Below are 26,168 nucleotides of genomic sequence, written 5' to 3'. Positions count from 1 at the left end.
CACAACCCTTTCTTAAACAACAGCAGAAGTTCTATCACTCTAAGAAGAAAGTTGAGATTTTTAGAGGATAATCTAAGGAGAAATGATTTCTTATGGTCTGTGTTGCATTAGGCTAACTATAGAGACCAAAAAATGCACCATATATTAAAACAAGAATCAGAAAGAATTATTAATATTTTCATCACAAAATAATAAATGTTTGAGTAGATATAAATAATTATTGTCATTTGAGTGTTATGCTGTGCATAGCTGTATCAAAACATCCTGAAAATATTTACCTTTGCTGTGCTGGGAATGGAACTCAGACCTCAAACATTTTAGTTAGGTACTCTAGCAGTGAGTTACATCTCTAGTTTTGTATAAATAAAAATTGAAAAGACAGAAACTAGGAAAACAACTCAGTCAGTATAGTATTTGCTGCAGAAATATGAGGATGGAGTTTAACCCTCCTCCCCAGAAGCCATGTAAAATACAGCTGAAAAATAATGTGAGAGCTTAAAGATAGGGCATAGCTCTGTGGAATGTTATCTATTGCAAAGACACAGCAACTGCAATCGGGATCTCTCAGCACTGCAAAGAATGGGCTCATCAACAGTCAGGTATGAGTGGAGGAGAGGTTCATGGGGCCCTACCCCCCACTGTTGGACTATTTAGTATTGATTGAGTCAGGGAAAGGTAAGACCATTACCTTCAGCCAAGTGCTTGTTGGTGACCTAACAAGACTCCAATAGGTAGTTCAAATCCACTGGTCATAATATGGCCCAGATTAAAATAAATGCATTACAAAATAAAACCAAAGTCATGAAACAAACTAGTATCAATGAATCAGTGAGGTGATGATTGTTAGAAATAAAAGGGAGATAAGAGAAGATGTTGGTGGGAGAATGGTCATATAATTGCATATCTATACATATATATTCAAATACATATATGTATATGAAGCTGTCAAATGATAAAATTTATCCATTACAAAAAAAAGAGAGATGGGGCTAGAGAGGGCTGGAGAGCTGGCCTTTGCAGAGAACCTGGGTTCCAGTCCCAATACCCATATAGCAGATCACAGCAGTTTATAAGTTCAGGCAAGTACCCATACACATAAAGTAATATATATATATATATATATATATATATATATATATATATATATATATATACTTATGAACAAAAGAACTGAGTATGAAGGCACATATTTGTAAGCCCAGACCACCTAGAAACCCTATCTTTAAAAAAAATAGACAGTGCCTGGATGTTGACCTCTGACACACACACACACGGGTGAGTACTTATACAACCACACACACACAGATGTATGCATACCACACACACACACACACACACACACACACAAACACAAACACACATGAGGGAACTGGTGTGTGTGAAAACAAGCCTTTTCTTTCATTTAATGAACACTTACTCCCAAGTTGAACATAGCTTGTTGATCCTGGAGCCCTCACAAGTGAACAATTAATAAAAATGGCCTGTGGTATGTGTTTTGGTAGCACACACGCCAAACTCTAGAGAAGGTGATTGTAGAAAATATCTCAATCTGGGAAAATATGGGCAAACTTCACACACAAGAGGAGGGACCTGGGCTTTAGAAAAAGCATGGAATGGATACGTGATGTAGATGGTGGAAGCATGCATGTGAGAGACCTAGCAGCATGTTCGGGAAGCACTTAGAATTGCAGAGGGCAGAAAGACTATAAGAGCTGAAGCAACAGGAAATCTGTTGTAAGGCTGTGTCTCCTAGAAGTGATAGAGAAGCTTCAGTCATGATCCCTCAACAATATGGCTACCTAATCAAAACCTGAACAAGTACAACACCAATAGACATGATAACACAGAAATGAAACATTTCAAGAGACCCCACCCCTTAACAAAAACTATTAGCAACTAAGAAGTGCTCAGGGGAGAAAATAGCCTTCCCCAGGGAAGAGTTTCCAAATAGATTACCCACTCCCAGGTGGTCGGGCCCGAATAAACAGTCTGAGCAGGTTGTATCTATGCATTTGTGTTTATGTGTATATACATATATGTGAGTGCATATTATATATGTATGTATAAAACAATATAAAAAGAAGGGATGGATCTGAAAGGTAGCAAGAAGAGGTATGGGAGGTTTAGAGGGAGAAAAGGGAATGGGGAAGTGATGTAATTATATTTTAATTTCAAAAATAAAAAATTAATATCTCTTAAGGAAAGAATTTTATTGTGAAGAATGAGGGAGCAGTCTGACAGAAACAAAACTAGAAGGTCAGTTGGGATGGTGGCCCTGGTGGCACAAGCCTAGAATCCCAGCTTTAAGTCTGGGTACATAGCAAAATTGATTTAAAAATTTTGCAAGCTTTTTTAAAGGTCACTAGAGATAAATAGTGGAGAGCCTTTTATGTTTTTATCATCTTCTGTTGTAAGTGAAATACTTTTTCATTCCTAAAAGATAAATGTGAAATGACTGGGAATACGGAGAAAGTGCTGGCGTGAAAGGAACTGGAAGGAACAGAGGACAGGTTTGTGGGAAAAGTTGAGATAGCTGGAAAGGAAGTGATGGGAATACATTTAGGAACAGAAATCTAGTAGCCAGAAACTGAAGGAGGAATTTGGTGCCATAGATGTGCATGACAGGGAGTTAAAGTCCATGGGCCATGGAAGAAATGGCCCAAGTCAAGTTGAGAGTATACAATTTTAAAGTCAGGAGGTGATTGACACAATGGTTTATGTTTCCAAATTCCACTCTGTTTTTTAAACTTTGTTAATGATTAAACATGGGGCAATCTGGTAATCCCCTGATAAGTTTTAAAGCTGTCAGCAAATTTGAATCCCTCCCTGTAGGATAAACAGAGAGGCACATTCAGGGTATAGCTAGTTAATATATAACTTTCTAATGCTTAAAAGTTTTCAGTGCAATCAAGATATCTCTTTAGAAATGTCTGATTAGAAGTGATTCCCTACCAGCGGAAGAAGAATGTCATCCATTTCTCAAAAACTGGCAAAGCAAACTGAATCTCCTACTTGGAGTTGGCAGGCAGCGCATCAGTTTCAATTTTAATGTTTGGTTTGCTACAGTCATGGAAACTATCTTGCAAGTTTGGAGTAGATCCTACTCAACCACCAAAATAAAAGCTAAGAAGGAGCAACTCAAAACAGAAAAGAAAGATTTTGCTAGACTTGGGAAAGGAGAGGCAGGAGACACTTGCTTGAGATCCTTGGAGGACCATGAACCAACCTTCTAAATCCAACATATGGTGGGTGAGTGGTGTATATGGTTAGGAAAGTGAGCTGGCTGCCTGCTGGTGGGACTAGCTTGGATAGGAAGTGCCATTCATAGCCATAAGATATCATGAGTTCAGGGACACTGGGGGTAGAGGTGTCTTTGGGATTGACAGTCAAGCCTCCTATTTCTCTGTCATGAAAAGAAAAAAAAAATGGAGAAATTCTCCTTAAGCAAAATGTTCAAAAACATCTATAATTTGATAATGTGCTGGAAATTTGTATATCCCAGCTAAGAAAAAAAAAAAACTAGAAAGGCCAGGGCAGTATTCAGTAAGCATAGATGGCTGCCACGAAAACCACACGTGAGCCCTATTTCCTCCATTCGCCTAAGATACTTCTCATGGCATTTCTCATCACTTGCCTCCTCGCTTCTTTTTTCACTGGAAAGGAAGGCTTACTAACTGATAAAAATAACAATAAATAAAATTAAAATTAGAAACGATTCAAAATGTGTACTAGAAAAATAATTCTCAGTGAGCAGGGATGGAAAAAACTGCTTCCATGGAAAATAAAGCAGGAGAAAGACTAGTTTTAAAAACAACTGAGTAGAAAGGGGGCAATTAGGGGAAAGGAAGGAAGGAGGGAGAGGAGAGAGAAAGGTTAGAGAAAGGGTGGGATCAGGTATGCTTTATGCTGTATGGAGATGTCACAGTGAAACACATTGCCTTTCTAGTTGCTATCATGAATTCACAACAGATTTTTTTTTCCTATTTCAGAGGTTCAGAAAGAAGGCTTCTGATATGCCTTTACTTTCAGAACAAAGAGACTTTTTTCTTTTTCCCTTTTCTAAAAACCACTGGACTCATCTGAGGGAAGGCAGCTAGAAGGAGCTGAAGGGAGGAAAGGAGGGGGAAGTGACATCCTTCTATTTCAGTTAAGACATTTTTTAAAAGCACTTTCAACATGTAATTATTCCAGAACGGAGCCTTCATCTTTGTACTATAAAAATCATTACCATTATATGCAATGCAAATAGTAATGTTTAAAAACAACTTTTTTACATATGTATTTCTAATTTTGATTGTGATTTTAATCTTACAAATATATGGTGAGTTACATGATAATCTTTTACATTTATACAGTATGTTATGATCAAATCAGGTTAGTTAATATTTCTTCTCACCTTATTCAAATTTTTTCACTTAAATGTGATAATTGAACACATTTATGAAGCACAGTGTGATATGTCAATAGATATGGATAATATGTTCCAATCACATTAGGATAATTTGTGTCTTCACTACCTGATCATTGCTTTTTGTCTGGAGACTTCTAGACTCTCTCTTCACAAAAAGGTAAATGTATTATAAAATAGCTTTTATTAGTGAGACTCCTGTACCTAACGTATCTTATATCAACCAGAATTATTTTGTATTAACCTCTCTCTCTCTCTCTCTCTCTCTCTCTCTCTCTCTCTCTCTTTCTCTCTCTCTCTCTCTCACACACACACACAGACACACACACACACTGTATAGTCAAGTCAGTGTAACTAGCATTTCTTTTTCTTAAAAATATGTATTGCTTTGCATTGGAACCTTTGATTGCCTCTTTTAGCACTTTGCAAAACACATAATAAATTGTGGCTGTGGGTTGTAGCTCAGTAGCAGAGTGATTTCCCAGCATGCGTAAGGCCTTGGGTGCAATCCTCAAAACTTCAGAATAAAACAGTTCTAAAAACTACTGTATCCTATAGTCCAGTGACAGTGCTATAGAACACTATAACTTACATTGTATATGACTGTGTTTTGCTACCTGCTGTCTCGCTGTATGACCTTACTCTGGCCCTTCCCAGCCTCTAGTGCATTTTACTCTCTTCTGTGAGATCAGCAGTTTTGACTTCCAAATATGAGTGAGGTCATCCACTGCTTATCTTTCTGTGCCTTGCTTATTTCTCTTGATGCAATCTCCAGTCCCTGAGAGAAGAAACAGGTACTTTTAAATGTAATAACTACTTCCTTTTCAGGAGCCAATAATTTTTCTGGATATGACTCACATAGGTGATAGCAACAAAATGTGTGCATAAATTTAAGCATTGGTAACAGCCTGCCCACTTCTAATTGTGTCCTGCCACAGACCCCCATCAAGGGACTGGAAGAGTTCATAGGTTCCTCATCTGGAGAAATTTGTGAATCCCTAGATCTGTGCTTCGGCATCACCCCAGACAGGCTGCTGTTCTAACTTTGTTGTAGTTCCTATTGTGGTCCCTTGACGCCTGTTTTCATTATAATAAAAGGTAAACAACAAACAGAATTATCTATTCAATACTGTTACTTAATAACAGTAAAGAGCGGTAGCATATTGAGCATTGTCTACATGCTTGACTTTTTCACCGCAGCTTCATTAGGATTCTAATGACAATGCCTCCTTACACCTAGGTTGTATTGGTAGGAGGAACCTGTAAGTGGACTGCGTAGGTGAAATCACGTATCACTAAAGAACAATTTCTGGGTCCTTGCACATTTTCAGAAGTCAGCAAAGTGGATTTAAGGCACAAATGAGCCTTCTACAGTTACTTCAATACCATCCTCCCACTAGCTGGGTAATGAGGTCGGGGCTCTGTGCCTTACAGGAGCAGCAGCAGTGGCAACAACTTTCAAGGATTGTGTCCTATCTTGCAAGCTTTGCTACCTTTGGTAAAATAGTTAACTTTCCCTGACTTCGTTTTCTCATCTGGCAAACGGCGTTACTAATAATATCTATATTATCTATTATATAAAGTGGATGAGAAGAATAAAGAGAAAACATATGTTAGGTGTTTGGAAAGGGGCTCAGCATCTGCAAAGTATACAATAAATGTTGGCTATTCTTCTTAATCAGACTCACAAATTGACTACTTATCCAGTAGTAGATTGAGAAATTTACTTGTAGAATAAGTTTGTGTCTGCATACACACACACACACACACACACACACACACACACACACACACCACGTATGTGCACACACACACAGAGGAGGGAGGGAGGGAGGGAGGTGGGGAAACAAGTCCTATTACAACAAGGAATTCTGTTTGCAAGCACTGCTTATTCCGTTCACATATACAGATGATATATGAAGCCAGTGACTGAATTTAAAGAAAAAGCTTAAACCGCTTTGAAATTTACATCTAAAACATAAATATGTCAAATAATAGAAATCCCAAACATATTGCTCTACAAAGTCTTACAGTTGACTTGATGCCTGCAGATAATAACGTTAGGATTGCCCCCATTCCCTGTTGCAGTTCTGCTCTCCTTGTGAGAATAACATATGCAGGGAAGCAAGTTTCAGTCTTTTCACCTTTGTCCAGTACAGCAATTTCTCTATAACAATAATTTTGTTGGACACAGATGCTCAGGCTGTTACTCTGATGCTTAGGCTGTTCTTAGTCTTCAGATGCTCTGGTCTCATCTTCCTAGACACTGGGATTACAGGTGTGTGTCACCATGTCCATCTGTGGAGTGATGATTAATTCTGCTCTGGTATCATTCATTCATTCACACAGCTGCAAGTACACACATCCTCAGAAGATTTTAGTAGAGGAATTACCTTAACTGATCTGTACACAGTTAGTGTTTGTTTTAAATACCACAGCATACAACTGAGGAACTCAATTGTTCTAATAATTTCTACATTTTGACAAAATAAAACATATAAGAGGTCTCTGGCTTTGATTTATCTCATGAACTTGAAGAGATACTTTAGTTTCCAAATTATTTCTCCAAGATGTTGGTCTCCAGGAGCACTGACACAGTAAAGTCTGTATAATGACATTTCTTTGTTGATAGTACTGTTTCCAGATATTAATAATGACAAATTGTGTTTTAACACCAAAATTTAATAAATTCACACATTTATTCCTAAAAATTTTCAAGTTCACATATACAGTAATTGATATGCCTTAAATTAGAATGTCTGCAGCTTAAAGAGTATGTCCAATCAGTGGTATTAAGTCATTACATGTGACAAGATAAAAGCGTAATGGTAGGTGTGAGCTAGGACCCACCCGGGATGAATGGAATGTATACAGTTGCATATGACCCTGGGCATGAACTACCCATAACTTAACTTTCAGTTTTAGGTTTGATGGACATGATACTTATAATCTTGGCAATGCCCCATGTCTGATTTTATTACTTCATCTCATCTACTGTGCTTTATTTAATTTATCTGTTAATGGATGCTGCTAAAGCTCAGTCAGTAGAGTGCTTACCTGTCATGCACAAAGCCCCTAACTCCATGCGTAGTACTGCATAAACCAAACATGATGATTCATGCCTTGTATTCTCAGTCCTCATAACATGGAAACATAAGGATTGGAACTTCAAAATCACGCTCAGTTGCACAGTGAATTTCAGGTCAACCTGAAATGACATGAGACAATGTCTCAAAGGACAAATGATCTGATTGAAGATTTGTGAATTTTCATCTGATCACAAACTTGTCAAAATCGGGGACATACTATGATTTATCTCTCTAGCTCTAGACTGTCATAGCGCCCAGAAAGTAGGTTAAACCATTAGAATTCCTGGGTGAGGATTATGGCCCTGGCTCCATAGTTGAGAACCTGTTGAAGAATGGAGCAAAACCATATACCTACTAAAGTAAGAGGGCTAACCTAGATGTGAAGCACAAGGCTTAGAGGAGCTTGAGACTTCACTTCAAATTCCAACTGCTTTTCTAAATGTGCAACTTGGATAAGCCAGCACTTGTTCAGTTTCAGGATCTTTCTCCATAAGTGGAAGCTGGTCCATCAGGAAATATTGACCTTATTTTTACAAGTCACTGAGTTTTTTGGTTTTTTTTAACAAGTCATCTTACAGAAGGGACTCTGAAAACTTAAAAGAGAAAATATCCTGCTAGGTTCAAAATGCATGTCAAAATGAGAGTCTCCGTTTAGGTGTACCATGGACCTAAAGAACTAGTGATTTGCCCTGCACCAGAATGCTTTGGAAATTTGTTTTGGTTATATATGTGACATCCCATTTTGTCCTTTTTAAGGATTCGTTTAATTTTATTTTATGTGCATGAGTGTTTACTTACATGTATACACGTGCACTGTGTTTGTGTCTGATGCCTCTAGACCCCAGAGGAGGGTGTTGGATTTCCGAGAACTGGAGTTACAGATTGCTGTGAGCTGGGAATTGAATCTCGAAACACGTGGGTGCTGGGAATTGAATCTCGGATCTCTGAAAGAGCAGCAAACGCTCTTAACTGATGACTTATCTCTTCAGCCCTGACTTTACATTCTCTCAAGAGCTCACTAGGCCTTATTACTAAGGAATCTACATAAAACTGATTTATGCTACAAAAGGATTGTGAAGGGGTAAAATTCTTCCTTAATTTTGAACTTTCAAGTGATGAATGTCTTTTGAGATAATGTTTTAAGTGATTTCTGATATGAAAGCATCTTGAGGTTTTACTTATTAGGTAAAACCACCTCCCTCCTCACTTGTTCATTTTGTGTTGTTAGGAATGAGATCTAAGTCCTTATGCTTACTAAGGAAGTATTTCACTACTGAGCTACATTCCCAGCTCAAGAACACCGAATTTTATTTATTTCTCTAAATGCTTTTTTTATTTTATAAAATATTTTATTCATTTTTCATTTTTATTTTTTCACTTTTATTTATTTATTAGTAGTATGTTGTGTGTCTATGTCTGTGTAATGTATAGGTGGATATTAGTGACATGGCATGTAGGGGGGGTCACAGAACAATTTTTTGGAGTGGTTCTTTCCTTCAACTTTTACATGGATGCATCCTATAGAATATTAGTCATATTGCCATACACAGTGTTAAAAGACATCTAAAGTGTTTAATGTTTAAGCCTTTTGTTTTGTGTCAATTTTTTTCTCCCATTGTTATTTCATTCTGGCTTGCTCAGCAGCAGTATTTTCCAGAATTTCACAATGACAAAGGTGTCCTGACAGGTCTCAGTTTTATTTGTTTCTAGTCCCAACACCCTTATTGCCTTTAATTAATCTGTCCAGTATTTCCACCAATTCTTTCATATTAAATATGGAGTCATGGCTTCATCATTTGGAGATGAGGCTGGTTTTTTTTCCTCTTAAACTCTCAGTTGCATTTCTATCTTAAATTACATTTTGTTTTAATTTTATCACACTTCTATGGGTTATTTCTAGTTTGCTACATTGTAGCAGCAAACTGTTGATATTGTCATTTAACAGAAGTATGAAATGAAATAGCAACAGTCAAATTAATTAATAGCCAGAATACCCTTAGAATTTTGAAGAAAGAATTCCACTTAGATAAATGGAAACTGCAGTCATCCCATCTGTGGGATTTATACTTTCACAAACATTTTAGAGAGCTGGGAATATTTTTAATCATAGAAACTATTGAGATAATACATATTTGTTGAAAAAAATATATAAATTTACAGAAAATATCAAGAAGGAAATGAAACTCAGGTATAATTAAACCTCATAAAACTAACTACCCTTAGTATTTCAATCTATATTTTCTTCATAGAAACTATTCATTATATACTCATTACTATCCATTTTAAAATTAATAGCATTTTATGAATGCTTATGTATATCTTTCACTAGTTATGCTTATTGAAAACTCGAACAGTAAAAATACACTGATTATAATTTTCCTTCCTCCTTTTTTTCACAGATATTCTCTACCTTTTCATCTATCAAACTCCATACCTTTTTTCTCTTTATTTAGAGAAAACAGGCAAATAAAAAAGCAAGCAAACTACCACAACACAAACAAAACAAAACAAACCCAAAACAGCACACATGCACACACATATGCATACACACGTAAACAAAACCCATGAAGACACAAACTTGGAAACCATAATATACAAGCAAAAGACCAGCAAGATTAAAAAAGTGCCTAAACAAATGAGTGTGACCAAAAACGCTATCTCCAAAAAAAAATAACATTTATTTTATTTTGTGTTGGCCTTCTACAGCTGGGCATGGAGAAAACTAATTTTTCCTTTGAATATTTTTTTCTAAATGAAGTTGTCAAGGAGCAATAACTTATCTTCTGGGTTAGAGATGGGAGCTACTGACCACTTCCATTTTCAGCGCTGGGACCCTGCCTGACTTGAAATCCTCCTTCTAGCTAGCCTCAGTGCTCCACCAGACGTGCTTTCTTCCCTTTCTCTAAATACCTCACAAGAAGAGGCTACAGAGGTCATTTACACTGACTTCTCTACATCTTACTTGTTCTTGCCTCATATGATAGCTTTCTTATATTTGTTTGGTTTTGTTGATGGAGGACCTTACTATACAGTCCCAGGTTACCTGAAACTCTCTTAGCCTAGGCTGGACTTGAGCTCATACTGTAGTTCAAATTGGTCTCATATTTGAAAATTTCCTGCCCTCCCACCTCTGAATTCTGGGATTCCATGTGATCTATAAATTTATAAGAATACTTCATATTATTGCATTATAACTTATTTAATGCACCATCTCTTGAACACTGGTGTTTTTTCCAAATTTCTTCTTTTAGACAAAGTTATAATACATATAAATTGTTGTTCGTAATTCTATTTTTTATGAAATTATTAGAAATAAATTTTGGAAATCCCTTTAGTTCTTTTAGTATTTCAAAACTGTTACCCCAGACAAATTTCACCAATTTACTTTAATAACGAATTTCTTAGTCAATTCAAAAGAAAACAAGCATTCTCCCCATCTCTGATACAGCACAAAGAAAGCCGTAATTCTTCATCAGTTCAGAACTGTAATGCATTGAAGTTGTTGATAGTAGCAGTCATAAGCAGATTCAGTTTTTTCAAATTTTAGTGAATTTTTCCATCTATGAATGTGCAGTCAACACCTTTTGCCTACAACATCTTACTATAAACATATATTTTTATCTTTGTAAAATATTGGATACAATTTATCCTGCTCTTCTAGACATCTGCCATCATTAATTAGCTGATATGTTTTGTTATAGAAATGAAAATAGCCTTATAACCAACCATTTTCTGTGACTAATTATTTTTATCCATCTAGATAAGATGGAAACAGCTTCATCCACAGCCTATATTAACAGCTGATCAAACAGCTGTTTCATAGTTACATTTTAATCTCTTCTCCAGTTTATATCCATATGCTATGATAGATTTTAGTATACACAGGAGAGATGTGAGATACAGACGACTGAGAATGGTCCTTTTATGCTATGCTAGTCAGTAACAATCAGACTAGTCTTGTTAAGCACCAATGATAAACTGACATAAAGGTGTGCATTTAAATGAGTTGTTCTCATTTCATCAAATGTGTTTTCCTACGTTGTTGTTTCTGTGGAGGATAAAACTAGTTTTCTCATTTGCTCGCTCTTTGGTTACTTTGTTTACTCAACAAACCTCTATTGAGTACATTATTTGCCAAACATTGAGCTAGTATAAGGAGATGCGGATGAACAATATCTTTGAGATGTACACTAAGCAGAGAGAGGCAAAGATACATGTGAAGTCCCTGAAGGATAGTGTGTTGAGAGAGACATGTTATGTGGTTTAGAAGAGAGATTGGTGGGGAAGAATGGCCGCTTTACTTTAACGGCCTTAGAGACACTGGAGGAAATCTTGTCAATATTTATTGAAGAGATCAACGGCCTATTTAAATATCACTCTCTCAAATATACCTTAAGTGGTTAAAGTGTAGATCTATAGTTAATATACTTAGAGCACTGGAATTTTAGTTTGTTCTTTGACTGGAAAATGACAGGTAATAGGTGCTGTAGTATGCTGTAAGATCCATACAGAATGGGCTGATAATGTCAGCTGCTACTGAACCACATTTGAAAATTTCTCTGGGAACCATCCTTGATTGGAAGAAATGAACTCATGCATGAGGGTTGCCTTTTCCTGAAGGCACTGTGCAACCCGTGTGGTGGCACAAAGGACTGGATTCCTTGTCTCAATCGAGTGAACTCTGGAAGGCCATCTCAAGTTCAGAGCTGCTCTCTGATTTCCCTTCTGTGATTGTGTCTCAGTTGAATCCCTCTCTTGGCAAAATGCCTCCCATCTTTGTGTATGTTAAGTCTTGATAAGGATACACACACACACACACACACACACACACACACACACACACACACAAACTTCTCTCTGAGGCTGTTTGCCTGGAACACTAATCTACACAGATTATGGTTGAGCAGCAATTCTTGATCTATATGTTATGAGATATTCTTATCATGAAGCAGATTTAACAAGTTTGAAGGTAGAGGCCATTAAAGGATAAAAAGCCTTTACTACTATGAGTGAAAGAAACTGATAAGTCCCAGAGATAGTACATAGCCTTTTTCTTTCTGTGTGCCCGCTCTTTGATCCCTTAAAATTCCCAAAGCAAAATGAACTGTGGTTGCTGGTCTCTATACCAGCTCAAATAAGTTTCAGAGATTCTATTTCCTTCAGCATTCTGTGAGCTATTTAAGGTAGAGATTCAGGCCCTTTGATACGGAAATTATACAAATATGGGTTTCTTCATTTATTAGAGAACTCTATAGTAGTGAACTTAAATGAACAAATAACGAAACACAATCATCATTTGTGAAGCCTGGATACATAAGGTCAAGATCTGTCTGTGTATTCTAAACATGATATTATACCTAACTGTGATCTTGGTTTCTGGTAAACAGTACTGTTGGTGCATATCTATTTATTTCCTTTATCCTACCACCATTTTCATGAAGCATCCTATAAGAATTCACACAGAATTGAAGATAGTGACTGTAAAATGGATGGTAGAATTAGAAGGAGGAAAATGAGGTTGTGAGAGACGTAGCTGATTGGTAGGTTTAAGTGTCAAGACTAACAGATTACAGGTCTTTGGTTGAAGGATGTTTATATTTGAGGGATTTGAGCAAGAAAACTAGAAGGATGGAAAATACTTTAGTTTTTCTAAGTTTTTCTACATCTGTGTTGTAGGATTTCCACAGAAAAACTTTGATTTTATTCTTTATAAGTGACTGTAACATTGACAGGTAGAGGATTGGGTGATACTTGGAATTGAACCCAAAACCTCATATATATTCAACTCTGAGCTATATTCTCAGTCCTGTGTTGTAACATTTTGAGTCAGTGTGCTCTGAAACTAAGAAATACATCTTTTTTAAATTCAATAAATAATTTAAGAGCCAGAAGAACAGCATCTTTAAAAAATTAATTTAGCTATTGGTATTACAGTTTGACAGAGGACAGAACTACCCACTTGTATGTTTAGGGATGATTGATAGACCTCTCTGTTAGATTCAGAAATACAGCAGTCATCCTCTTTGATTTGATTTATTTCTAAATAATAGTGTGTTTCAATTGCCCACAGTTACTGGGAAGGCTAACTCCTCTGATGGTGACACTGCGTAAGTGATGAACAGTAAGATGGAGAAGGGACTCAAAGTAAAGTATTCAGGACTCTGAAGTATGGATCAGCAGCGAGACAAGGACTTTACCCTCCAGCTTGAAGATGATTAGGAAAAAAAACGTGATCAGAATTCACCATTATTAAAGTCCATTGGAAAGAGCACTTGATTCAACAAACTGTGTGCAGGCCTGTGTACTTCTGGGAGACAGAATCAGACAAACAGACACACACACACACACACACACACACACACACAGAGAGACAGAGACAGAGACAGAGAGACAGAGAGATAGAGAGAGAGAACCAATCTTTTCCATGCTCCAGCAAATGCAACATCCTGGGGCTTGACTATTAGAATTATACTGTCTAGCACTTTGAAGATTCTGAGATTCTGGTTTCAGATTGAAAAAACCCAGACATTGTTTACAATGTTTATTGGGGTGTCTATAAAAGGAAATTGCAGAGCACTTTTTATTCCTATAGCTCAGACTTTTCAATTTATTCTACATCCAACCTTTGAGTAGCAATACGTTATTCTATCTGTTTATCTGTCATCATTCTTTAATTAGAAAACATCAGCTAAATGCCTTCTTCATGATAAATGCTAGGAATGAACAACCAAGAAACAGATCCAGCATAACACACATACATGCACACACACAATCAGGAGAAATTGTATTTCTTGTGCCTATTGTCATTTTTACATGTGCCAAAGTATTCTTTTCAAATAGAAGGTTCTTCTTGGTTCCATGAAGGTTCTTACATCTGAATAAAGACATGAAGAGGAAAATCCAAGTTCTCTGTCCTCCGCTAGCTTTTAATTTTTTTATTCACCATGGAGTGATATTTCCAGCCTCAGATGGAGATAAGCAAATTATCACAGAAGTGGCTTTTGTGTTACCAGAAAGTGGCTGCATACAGTCAGAAACTGACAGAGATCATTTGGTCTTCTTAATTGACATACTGCTTGTATTCTGTTTTCCTCTCCTTATTCCCCTCTGATTTCATAGAGAATGTGTTCAAGGGAAAAGTGAGCTTTGTAGAGATAGATCAGCCTGCTAGCCCCTATACTGAACTTCCATTGGGCATCTCTGAGAAATAAAAGAAAGCACAAAGCTGCTGTGATCGCAGGTAAGTAAGTCAGACAAACACATTTGGTCTGCAAACAGCAAATTCACTTGGACCTTATGCTTTCTTTATTTCTTAGTCTTTGATACTGGGGAGAAAATAATGAAAGGTGGCTAAAACTGCTAAATCCCTTAGTTTTTATTCCTATTGTGCTCTTTGGAGGATATATTTCAGCCACAGATATCTCTTAAATCTGGCTTCCTTCTCTCAGCATGAATTCCTTTGAGGGGGTTGTAGGCTTAAGATTGAGAGGAAATTTAAAACTAGTCTGTAAGATGAAAAACACTGGTGATTTTTAAATTTCCAGTGAATAGATGTGTGCTTTAAGAGATTTAAATATCTTTTCTTAGGCTCTGAAAAAGTATTGACACAGACATTCAACTAGTCTTCATATTAGTGTGCTTCAATATGCAAAATTATAGTACTTTTGTCAATGTTTTAAAAATAAAGTGGATAAAGACCTTAATGGCATTGAAAATGATATTTGCAGGTAATGTTTAAGGTGAGAGTTTATTTAAGCTTGCTGCTAAAAATAATCACAGCTTCATGTAAAGGATAAACAAAATGCATGTGCAGAGTGCAGTAACAATGGCGTCTGCATGGTAGTTCTAAAGGCCCTAAACACATATAGCCTTTGTGGACATAAGAAAAGCAATACTAATTTATCTCCTTAAACAAATACATCTTTTGCTAGATAGTGGTATTTGTTTTTGTAAAAATAATTCATGAATGAATTATGGAAAGTCAGAAAGACATAAAGGGTAAAAACACAGATTGGGAACATCTATATAGTTCACACAATTGTCAAACTGAATATTGTTTCTCTATCTTTGGTGTCTAAGGCCTGTGGCCAATGCAATATAGGTATGTGTAGACCATATAAACTGTTATTTAACTAATATTATTTTCTAAACTGTCTCCCACAGTCTCAGAAAAGAACTTCCAGCTTCTTATTCTCTGTATTCACTGGGCACTGGGGAAAAATCACTTCTTGTCACTTCCATGATAAGAATTTTCTGCTTCCTTCAGTAATCCTTAGATACCTCTTCCATCTGCTTTGCCAGCTAGCTTTCTCGTCTTGCTTATTCCTACTTGCTTTGCTGCTAGAATTTACTGTTTAGGCATCAGGAATCACCTGCAGGCCAGTTTCCAAGCCAAGAACCTTGCTTCTTATCTAATATCATAGGGCTGCAACAGCTCTGGGGAGAGCTGATCTCTCATTTGCATACACAGAAGCAGAGATTCTGGCTCTGCGGGTGTGGTATTTACCTGATGGATTTCTGTGCAGGCTGGAACCTCTTATAGCCATACTCAAAGTAGGCCAGCAGATGGGCTTGATGTCTCCAGGGGTAGCTGTCAGCTTATAACTGTCATGATTGGATATATAAGGAACACAGTGCACCAGAATACAGATATAGCATAGCGATAAAGAGTGGTTGTTTAACACACGTGAGGCCCTAGGTTCTATCTTCAGCACCAAAACATCTAAACCTATTGTCCTCTTCTCTTACACAGAATAACTAAGGCTTGTTTATCACTACCGTCTTTCATTGGCTATCTTTGTTTCTCCTCCCCAGACTCTTATTAGAGCTCCTGGAAGCCACCTTTCCGATTCGTCAGCTCTTGCCAATCCTTTGTTTCAGGGTCTGTTTTGGTACTAACTCAGACAATTACCTCAGAGTCTTCTCCTAGATGGACCATCAAAGTATACAATACAGTAACTTCACATTGGTATAAAGCACCACCATCCATTTCCAGAACTCTTACATCTTCTGAAACAGTCTACCTATTAAACACAAACTTATTATTATTTCCCCTAAACCCCAAACACAAACTTCCTATTATTTCCCGTAAACCCCAAACAATCCCTTAAAACCATTATTCTACTTTTGATCTTTATGAATTTGGCTATTCTAGGTCTTCATTATGAGTGGAATTATGCAGTATCTGTCTCTTTGTGTCTGGCTTTTTTCACTTAGTTCAGTGTCTTCAAAGTTCTTCCATCTCACATTCTCACATTGAATAAGAACAATCTGTTTTTAATAGTAAAATGAGAAAAAATAATTCATTTAACTTCTAGAACCCACTTTTATTCAAAAGAAAAGCAAACGAAATTATTGAAAGATAAAGTTAATTACTTCACCTGTTGGGCCTTACCACTTCCTAACCTATCTAAGCAGCCCACATTAACAGTATAGCTTGTAGCTATCCAGACTTTTTTCTTTGACTCTACAGTTATGCCATTTACTTCAAATCCTTGAATAATTTGGATATTCTCCCATATATTATTCCTTTCTAGCTCTACTATTTTGCAAACTCAGATATCTTTTGGTCATCCTTCTGATGTCCATTTTGAGAGTTTTTTTTATCTGACAGACCTGTGCAAATTATATTGTGTCCCCAAAGTCCTTCTTTTCCACAACACCTTGTTCCATAATATTTTGCCTTCTCTACTGTCATTTTCAGTGGGAATGGTAATAAAGTACCTGGTGCAAAACAGGTTCCCAGTAAGTATCATTTGGTTCATTAAATCTTTTATTTCTTGCAGTGATGGACATGTAACCCAGGGTCTTTGCAGGTTAGATAAACGCTATATTGTTAAGCTATATCACGAGACCTTTTGAATTTGTTTTTAGAGATACAATTTAAAGTTTTGTTCTTTGAGTTACATTTGAACTTTTTCTGTGCTGTCTTTCTTTTCTGAGTTACTTTGATAGGGTGTCTTTTAGGTTACAGTTGTATTGCGACCACCAAGAGACTAAGGAGGTTATTTCAAAGAAATATCCTCATTTCTTTCAGTCTTTTGTTCCATTAAAAAATATTGACACCCTCGGTGGTTGATGACACTACACTATACTGGGTACTGATAGGTACTGTAGTGATGACAGTACACTACACTGGGTACTGCTAGCACTGAGGTCCTAGAATTTTCTGGTAAGGACCCTCAAGGACAGACAATTGTTTCAGAGATCCTGGTACCAAGGTCACCACATGTTTTCTTATAGGTAATTTAGTAGAGTTATTCATTTAATAAAGTTCAGTTCTATGATTTAGGAAGGTTCGGTGTTGTTAACCCAAACCAATGAAGACTAACTTCAAACTCTCTATGTCTTTGTCTTTGTCTCTCTCTGGTTTGGTTTAAACCCAAACTACAGAGCTATTTATTCCTTTAGGGACTTGATGAACTATCATAGGTAAGGGAAGTTTTGAATATTATTTGAGAAGAGAAAAAGGAACAACCCAATCTTGGTTTGGGTTCTCCTAGAAGCAGACCCTGAGAAGGATCTGAAAACTTTATTTATTATTGAAGTGAACCCAAATGTACCAATAAGAAATGAGGCATGGAATAATGGTACAACAATGTGTTTTCAAGCCTGGAGCTCAAGCCTGTTTGGGAGCTGGGAAGACTCTTCAGTTATCCCCACTGAGGCACTGGGGAGATTTCAGATTCAGTGAGTCCAGCAGTATGTAAAGCCACCAAGACAGCCTTCAAAGAGTAAGTTACAGTGGCTACAGAAAGTAGTGGTTGCTTTTACAAGTGTATATTGAGGTAATAAGAATGGACATCAAAACCTCTCATCACATCTTCAATTAAACCCTTCAAATGGCTGGATATCAGAGATGCTCTATAACTCCAGCACTCATGGATTGGAGCAAGAACAGAGAGTTCAACACTAACTTGAACTATACTGTAAGTTCTGGGCCAGTCTGGAACCTGCAATCATTTTAACAAGTAAAATAATAACCAATGCCAAACCAAAATTCAACCCTTGGGTAACCTGAAAAAATCAACGATAACAATAATAATCATCTATATTAAGTTCCAAAATTACATCATAGTATTTTTCAATAGCGGTTTTGCTGAAATGCCATTCATATGCTGTATGATTTACTCATCTAAAACATCAAATTAATTGGTTTTCTAAACATGCTTCACAGGACTGTGTGATGGTTACAACCAATGTGAATTTTTAAAATATTTTTGCCTTTTCATTAGAAGTCGTTTCTCCAACCTCTTCCCTCTTACTCATTACAGCTACCCCCATCTCTGACAGGTAACTGTTTTTCTCTCTCAATAGATTTGCCTATTCTGGGCATTTCGTATGGATGGAAACATTAACTACATGGTTTTTTATGCCTGGCTTCTTTCAACTTAGTGAAATGTTTTCAAGGTTCATTGATGTTTCCATGTATATCAACACTTTAGTTCTCTTTAAGGATGACTAACCCAGAATGTATTTATTCATTGGTTGACAGACACCTGAGATCTTTTTACTTTCTGGCTATTATAAAGTTACCATAAATATTTGTACACAATGGGTGGACATGTTTTTACTTTTATTGGGTATGTGCCTAGGATGAATTTCAAAGTCATTTGAAAACTTTATCTTTTAACTTTTGAAGGTCATTGTCATAAGTTGAAAACTGTGATCTGCAATGGTTTACCAGATACCTTACAGTTGCAGGTACATTTAGAAAGTATTTTGTATCAGCTGCATTCCAAAAAGTGGGTAGAGATGCCTGGATTACTGGGTCATTTTTTCTTAGATGGTTGTGACTAAGGGAAATTCACTAGGGAAGACTCTTAGGCAGCTTAGCTTCCTCAGACAGGATACTGTCTTAGAGTTGACCCTTTTCTGACCTTATTTAGCTTTCTAAAAGCTAAATAGAACCCATGAACCATGCCAAACCACGCCACTCCCTTCCTTTTAAATCGGACTCTGGGACATCTTGAGTCTTGACCTAATAGTCAAATTTAAACCTCCTTTGTGTAGTTAAGCCCAAAGTCCAAATAAGCTCACACACTGGCAAAGGTAAACTCATTCATCAAAGCACTGTTTATCCATCTATTGTTTGAGGTGCTTATTTGCTGGATCATGCTCTGGGAAATAATGTGAAACAAGGTAAATTTACAGGACTGAAATGCAAACTGAAAAGAAAATTGGACACACTTTAGTTTTCCATTCATAACTGACACCCATGGATACTAATGAAGGTTATAGTTGCAATTATTTGTATTTTAATAAATAAATCCAACTGGAAAACCAGAAAAGCCAAACTGCTAGAGAAGTCTTACCTCTACTGAGATTGGGTGACTGCAAACTAAGCAGCTTAAACCTTTCTCCACTCTCATTTTATATTCCCCATAGTGCTGGGGATTAAATTCATGACTCCCTAGAACTGGGCTTAAAAATTTAGGACACCACCACCTGGATTTGTTTCTACATTGATCTTGAGTAACCCAGGATGACCTTGAACTCACAGAGATCCATCTGCCTCTGCCGTCCAAATCCTGGGATTAAAAATGTGTGTCACCATTACCTGACCTCTAGTGGCTTTAGATTTGCCTCTGTTCTTCAGGTAAGATTTATTTATTAAAATACAAACAATATAACACTATTGAAGGTAAAACATAATAATCACAAAAATGATTATTCCCAACAACAGATTTATGGTGAATGATATTTTATGTCTATTTTTACCGATAGCATATATATGTATATGTGTTTATATGCATTCATATTTACAAAATAAATAGAATACCTCAACACTAACATGAAGACTAGAGTTAAAAATGTTTACAATTGCATGTATATTTAAGTGTATGTCTAGAAATACACAGAATGCATATATTTGCATGAGTAAATATTTACATTTATGTTTTAAATTTTTATTTTATACACTGAATGAGTGTTACATCTGCATGTAAATATGTACACCACAAATGACCTTGGTATCTTCTGAAATCAGAAGGGGACAACAGATCTCCCAGAATTGGAATTAGAGACATTGTTGTGAGTTGTCATGTGGAAGACGGGAACCAAACCCAGGCTCTCTGCAAGCCAAGCCATATCTCTAGCTGCCATATTAAATGTTATATTTAACGCACAGTAAATATTTTTCTTAGTCACAGCTTTCATATGAATATTGAGGTATTTCTGTTAGACCCTGACCAAGTTCAATTCTTTAACTGATGAGCAATGCATTAAATTCATCAGTTTAGAGAACACTATGTCAACAGTGCTATTAGATTCCAAAGTTTGCAGTGCAATCTAATAAACACACATTGATGACATTAAACAAAAAGCAATTAAGGGAAACAACTTCCTGGCCTTTAAAAACTATCTCCATCCATCAGCGGGTGAAGGTTCCCTCTGGTCTTGCCATCTTTGCTCACGTTCTCTTTCCTTCTGCTTCTCGTTTGGACCTAGGGAATTAAGTCCAGTGTTCCAATGAGGGTCTCTGTCTCAATCTCCATCCATCGCCAGATGAAGGTTCTATGGTGATATGCAAAATATTCATCAGTATGGTTATGGGCCAAGGCCGGTTCAGGCACCCTCTCCTCTGTCCAGAGAACAATCTGGGGATCTCTCCTTGGACCTGGGATCCCCTTTATAATCAAGTCTCTTGTAAACCCTAAAATGACTCCCTTAGTTGAGATATATACTTCCCTGATCCCATATCCATCCTTCCTCCCTCCCCTCCATCCGAGTCCCCCAAGCTTTCCCCATTCCTCCCCTACTCCCTTTTCTCTAACCCTCTCCCCTTCCAACAACCCCCCCACCGCCCCATGCACCCGAGGTTGCCTGGCACTCTTGTCTACTTCCAATCTCCAGGAGGAAAACTACATGATTTTCTTCAGGTTCACCTTCTTATTTAGCTTCTCTAGGATCACGAATAATAGGCCCAAAGACCTTTAATTATGGCTAGAATCCACCTATGAGTGAATACATACCATATTCCTCTTTTTGGATCTGGGTTACCTCACTCAGTAAAGCGTTTTCTATGTCCATCCATTTGCATGCAAAATTCAAGATGTCATTGTTTTTTACCGCTGTGTAAAACTCTAATGTATATATGTTCCACACCTTTTTTAACCATTCTTCTATTGAGGGGCACCTAGGTTGTTTCCAGGTTCTGGCTATTACAAATAGTGCTGCTATGAACATAGTTGAACAAATGCTTTTGTGGTATGATAGGGCATCTCTTGGTTATATTCCCAAGAGTGGAATTGCTGGGTCTTGAATACGTATCTCTTTCTCCACTCCTTCACTGAAGGAAATTTCATAAAATAGCAAATAGCTGAATGTATTTTCATTTAAATTGATATATAGTTGACCTTTGAGAAAAATGGCTTTCAGTAATGGCTTGAAAGTAAGGAAGGCTAATATAAAGAAAGGTAGGCTGTAATTTATAAAGAAGTTTTATAATTATGTGACTCTCAATGATTGATTTAGGTCTCTAAAATGTATAATTTATAAAAGTTATTCATGTAAAGAATCCTGCTAAAAGTCTAGTAAATGAAATTGTTCACATGGTATTATGACTAATTAGAACTGATGTGTGTGTGTATGTGTCTATGTGTATGCTTATGATGTAACCCAGGACTTGACTTATCCCATGCTAATACAACTGAGTCCCAGCCCCAGCCCCAGCTTCTGAATGAATAATTTTTGTGTGTGCACATTAAATTTCCACAATTCAAAAACAACTAGATATACACATTGGGGTGTATTTTCTTCATATGACTGTTTGCTTTGGCTCTATGTGTGTGTCACATGTTTATATTTATTTTATACACAGTTAAGCATATTTGATATGATAACCTTTGAAAACATAATGTAAAGAACATCAAATGAAGCTTATCATTGTTTAATTGCCTAATACTAAGCTATAGAACATTATGCATCATTTGTGCATAATCTTATAAATGATACTGTAATAAAGATATTCAGGAATAATTACCTTTTCCAAATTTGGCAGTCTTTCCTTAAATATTGAATCACAAAGATATTATGTCTGGTTTTAAAACAATGGTACTTTTGACACATCCTGGCAAATTGCTTTTCTAAGAACTTTCCTAATTATCCTACTGACTTGTTTTGTTTCACTCTTGGGACCATTTAATATCTTTTTTATATCTTTCTCAAATTGAGAATGAAAGTGGTATTCACAAATTGAGAGGTGAAGTGGTTATTTTTCATTTATAATTACTAGAAAACACAAACATTTTTCTTGGGTCTACAAATAATTCAATTATATTTTCTGGCAGAATGACTTTTATTCATTCCTTTTCTTGACTTGCTTGCAGTTGTAGCATGGGACAGAATCCATTCTCCATTTTGAATAAACCAGCTCTTATTTACCTTTCCGTACTGACAGATAGCTAATATTCAAATGGCCTTAGTCAAACCTTTGTTTTTTTCTTTCAGCTTGCCAGAGCCTCTACTCCCTTAAGCTGCATACATGTGCTTCTGTAAGTCTTCTGACCATGACTGGTGTATTGCTTTCATGCCCAGGTGTATGGACAATAGCCACAGGGTGATGCCTGATACTGGAATTAAAATGCCCTAATCTGATAAGTAGGTTTCCTTGAATGGTTTTTCTGTAGTACTATTGCATGTATAATATATACTATGATTCTATCATTTTTATATAATTTTGAAGAAACTCAGTGGTTTCAAAAGTCACCTTTAGTACTAGTTTTATGGATCAGTAGCTGAGTTCTTGTATAGAATATATGAAGCCCTGAATCCCATCCCTAATGCGGCAGAAAGAAAAAGAACAAAACAAAACCTGACCTCACTAAGTTGATTTCCAAATCTCTGTGTATTTTTTGCCAAGCAGACAAATGTGAAAATTGATAAGTAATTACTGGTTTTGTACTTGGTCAAAGGCAATGGAACTGAGGAATAATGGGATAAAATTGGATATAGTGAGACACAGAGCCAAGAATATATGTAAGAATGAACCCCCACAAAGATGCAAAGAGTATCCACAAATAAAGCCTCCTGGAGATCAGTAGAAATCCAGAGAGACAAGAGGAAATGGAAAAAAAATAACATCACAGCACCTTGTCTGAATTTAAAGTTTTTCCACTAAAATCTTTTAAATGTAATTAATTTTGCAATTTTGGGTGTGAGTGTTGACACCACCATTTTCAGTTGGCAAAAGACTTGTTTCTTCATCTAGGAAGGATTTGTCAAGAATGAAAGGCTCCTGAGATCTGAATTACATCTCCCTTCAGCAAGGTGGAATGGAGCCGGCCTCCCATTGCACATGGCTTCACATTTCAACTTACAATGCTAACTGATATGATAGTTTAGGACTGTGCCCAAAAACTCTGGAGTGCAAAGAGTTTGTTTGAAGTACTTGAAAACACAAGTGTGTGTAGATATTTGTTTCTGTTCCTTAAACATGCAAAGGCGCTTCTCATCCTAAAACCTTTGCAATAATTGTTCTATCCTGTTATAACACACCTACCTTTGATACCTTATGTTGGACATTAACAACACAACTTTCCTTAAGAAAGAGGCTCTTCAACTCTGTTCCAGTACCCCACCCTGCTTTATCCTTCACTAATTACTCATCTCTAGCTGTACTTCCTAGACAGGCATTTGTTTAGGTGGCTTATTGGTTATTGTATATGTGGTGTTTATGTGGTGCATGTGTGTGGGTGTGGTGTTTGGAAGTTAGAGATTGATGCACAATGTCTTCCTTAGTTACTCACTACTTTGTTGATTTTCTTTTTCTTGTTTACTTATTTTGGGTGTCATTTTTGAAAATGTTCTTTTATGTGTGCTTCTGTGCAGACTTCTATGAATGGTGGGTACAAGTCAATCCAGTTTCAGGGACTTTGATATTTCTTCTGACCTCTTTGGGCATTTCATTCACATGGCATACACTCATAGACACACATGCATACAAATAATTTTTTTAAAGTAAGTCTTTTGAAAACAATATTTTATTAGTTTTTTGAGAGTTTCATATAATGAATTGTAACCATATTCATTCCCATTTGTCCCCCCAACTTCTCTCAGAACCAACACCACCACCTCCCAACCACAGTACCCTGCCTGGAAAGTCAAGTCCTCTAATTTTTTTTTTGAGACAGGGTCTGTGCATAATAGCACTGGCTGGTCTGGAACTTACTGTGTAGACCAGGCTGGTCTCTAACTTACAGAGATCTGCCTGATTCTGCCTCCTAAGTACTGGGCTTAATGACATGTGCCACCATCACCTGTCCTCTATTTTAAATTAAAAACAAGCTTTAAAAACACATTCTTATCTCAGGCAATGACTCAGTTATTAAAGTACTTGCTGCAAAAACTTGAGAACTTGAGTTTGAATGGCCTGAGATCATATAAAGTAGAGCATCTGCAATCCCGAAGCTCCTTCTGCAACATGGTATGAATAGACAGGAGACATCCCAGAGTCTTCAGGCCAGATAGCCCATATTATGCACAGTAAACAGCAAAGAAATACTATTCAAGTAAGATGGAAGGCAAGGTCCAACAGACAAGGTCGTCTTCTGACCTCAACATGTATGCCTTGGCATTTGCACACATGAACACACACAATACACACACATACATACACACACACACCCCATACACATATGCTGTCATATGCATGTAAAAGATTTTAACAAAACAAAAAAAGACAGTTGGAGAAGGAAATTTGGGTACTGAAAAATTTTCAAGGCATCTGTGGTGTTGCATTTAATGTCATACTAACATTACAATAAGTTTTGTAATATGCAAGATTTAGAGTAGAAGTGTGTTCTGATAGGACTAATCTGAGTAAGTTCTTTGAAAAATGAATCATTTTGCATCTTCCCCAACTCAGCTAACTGGCTGTCCAATCCATGGCATGTGTTACATGTTTCTCTACAGATTAAGGACAGCAGTTTGAGACTTAGTTATTGTGTGTATGATGAAGTTTAATGAAATACTACAACCTAGGAGGTTATGCCAATATTGCAAGACTTGATCTATAAATCATCTACATTGAGCCAAAGCATGGTATACTTGTTGTGTAAAAATCTGCTATATTGTAAATAAACATTTTAGGGACAGGAAAATTAAGAAGAAATGGAAGAACCACAATTTTCCAAGCTCAGTCTGTTCATCACAACAGGACCCCATAGAAGAAAATAATTTTGTGCAAGTAGCCTCTGTATCAGCCTGGCCTGGGAGATAGAGAGTTCATTTTTATGTTTCGCATTGCTGTAAAATATACCTAGTGATTCACAGATGATATGCAAGCATTTTACCACCAACTTGCATCCTCAGCCCTTAGCTTTTCAAGAAAGGGTTTTGCTAGGTAGGTCAGGCTAGTCTTAAATGTTCTGTGCAGTTCAGGTTGTCCTAGAACTCTAGATCTTGCTGTCCCAGTCTCTTAACTATTGGCATTACAAATATTTGACACTATTCTGGTTAGTTTTTTTTTCAACTTGATACAAGCTGGGACCATCTGGAAAGAGGCAACCTTCATCGAGAAAATGGTACTATCACAGTGACCTGTGGGAAAGTCTGTGTTGGAATTTTCTTGGTTAATTATTACTGTGGAAGGGTCTACCCCATTGTGGGCTGTGTTGAACCTAGACAGGTGGCCCTGGGGTGTATAAGAAGGCAGGGTGAGCAGGCTATGA

General features: G+C 36.8%; 1 protein-coding gene across 2 annotated transcripts in view; it reads left to right on the top strand.

Moving 5' to 3' along the window:
* Maob (monoamine oxidase B) overlaps nt 1-26,168 on the top strand; it is a 102,545-nt gene that overhangs the window by 2,289 nt on the left and 74,088 nt on the right. The window contains exon 1 of one of the 2 annotated variants that reach the window (XM_048461359.3): nt 3,038-3,245. The exons of the other annotated variant lie outside the window; for it this stretch is intronic. The gene's annotated coding sequence lies outside the window, so the exon portion shown is untranslated. Of the gene's footprint in view, nt 1-3,037; nt 3,246-26,168 lie in introns of those variants that run through there. 2 annotated transcript variants of the gene reach the window in all.

This window comes from Myodes glareolus, chromosome X (genome assembly GCF_982192425.1).
Source record: "Myodes glareolus chromosome X, mMyoGla1.1, whole genome shotgun sequence".
Classification (NCBI taxonomy): Eukaryota; Metazoa; Chordata; class Mammalia; order Rodentia; family Cricetidae; genus Myodes; species Myodes glareolus.
The sequence above is the reverse complement of the archived record's forward strand: the minus strand, read 5'-3'. Positions and strand labels throughout refer to the sequence as shown.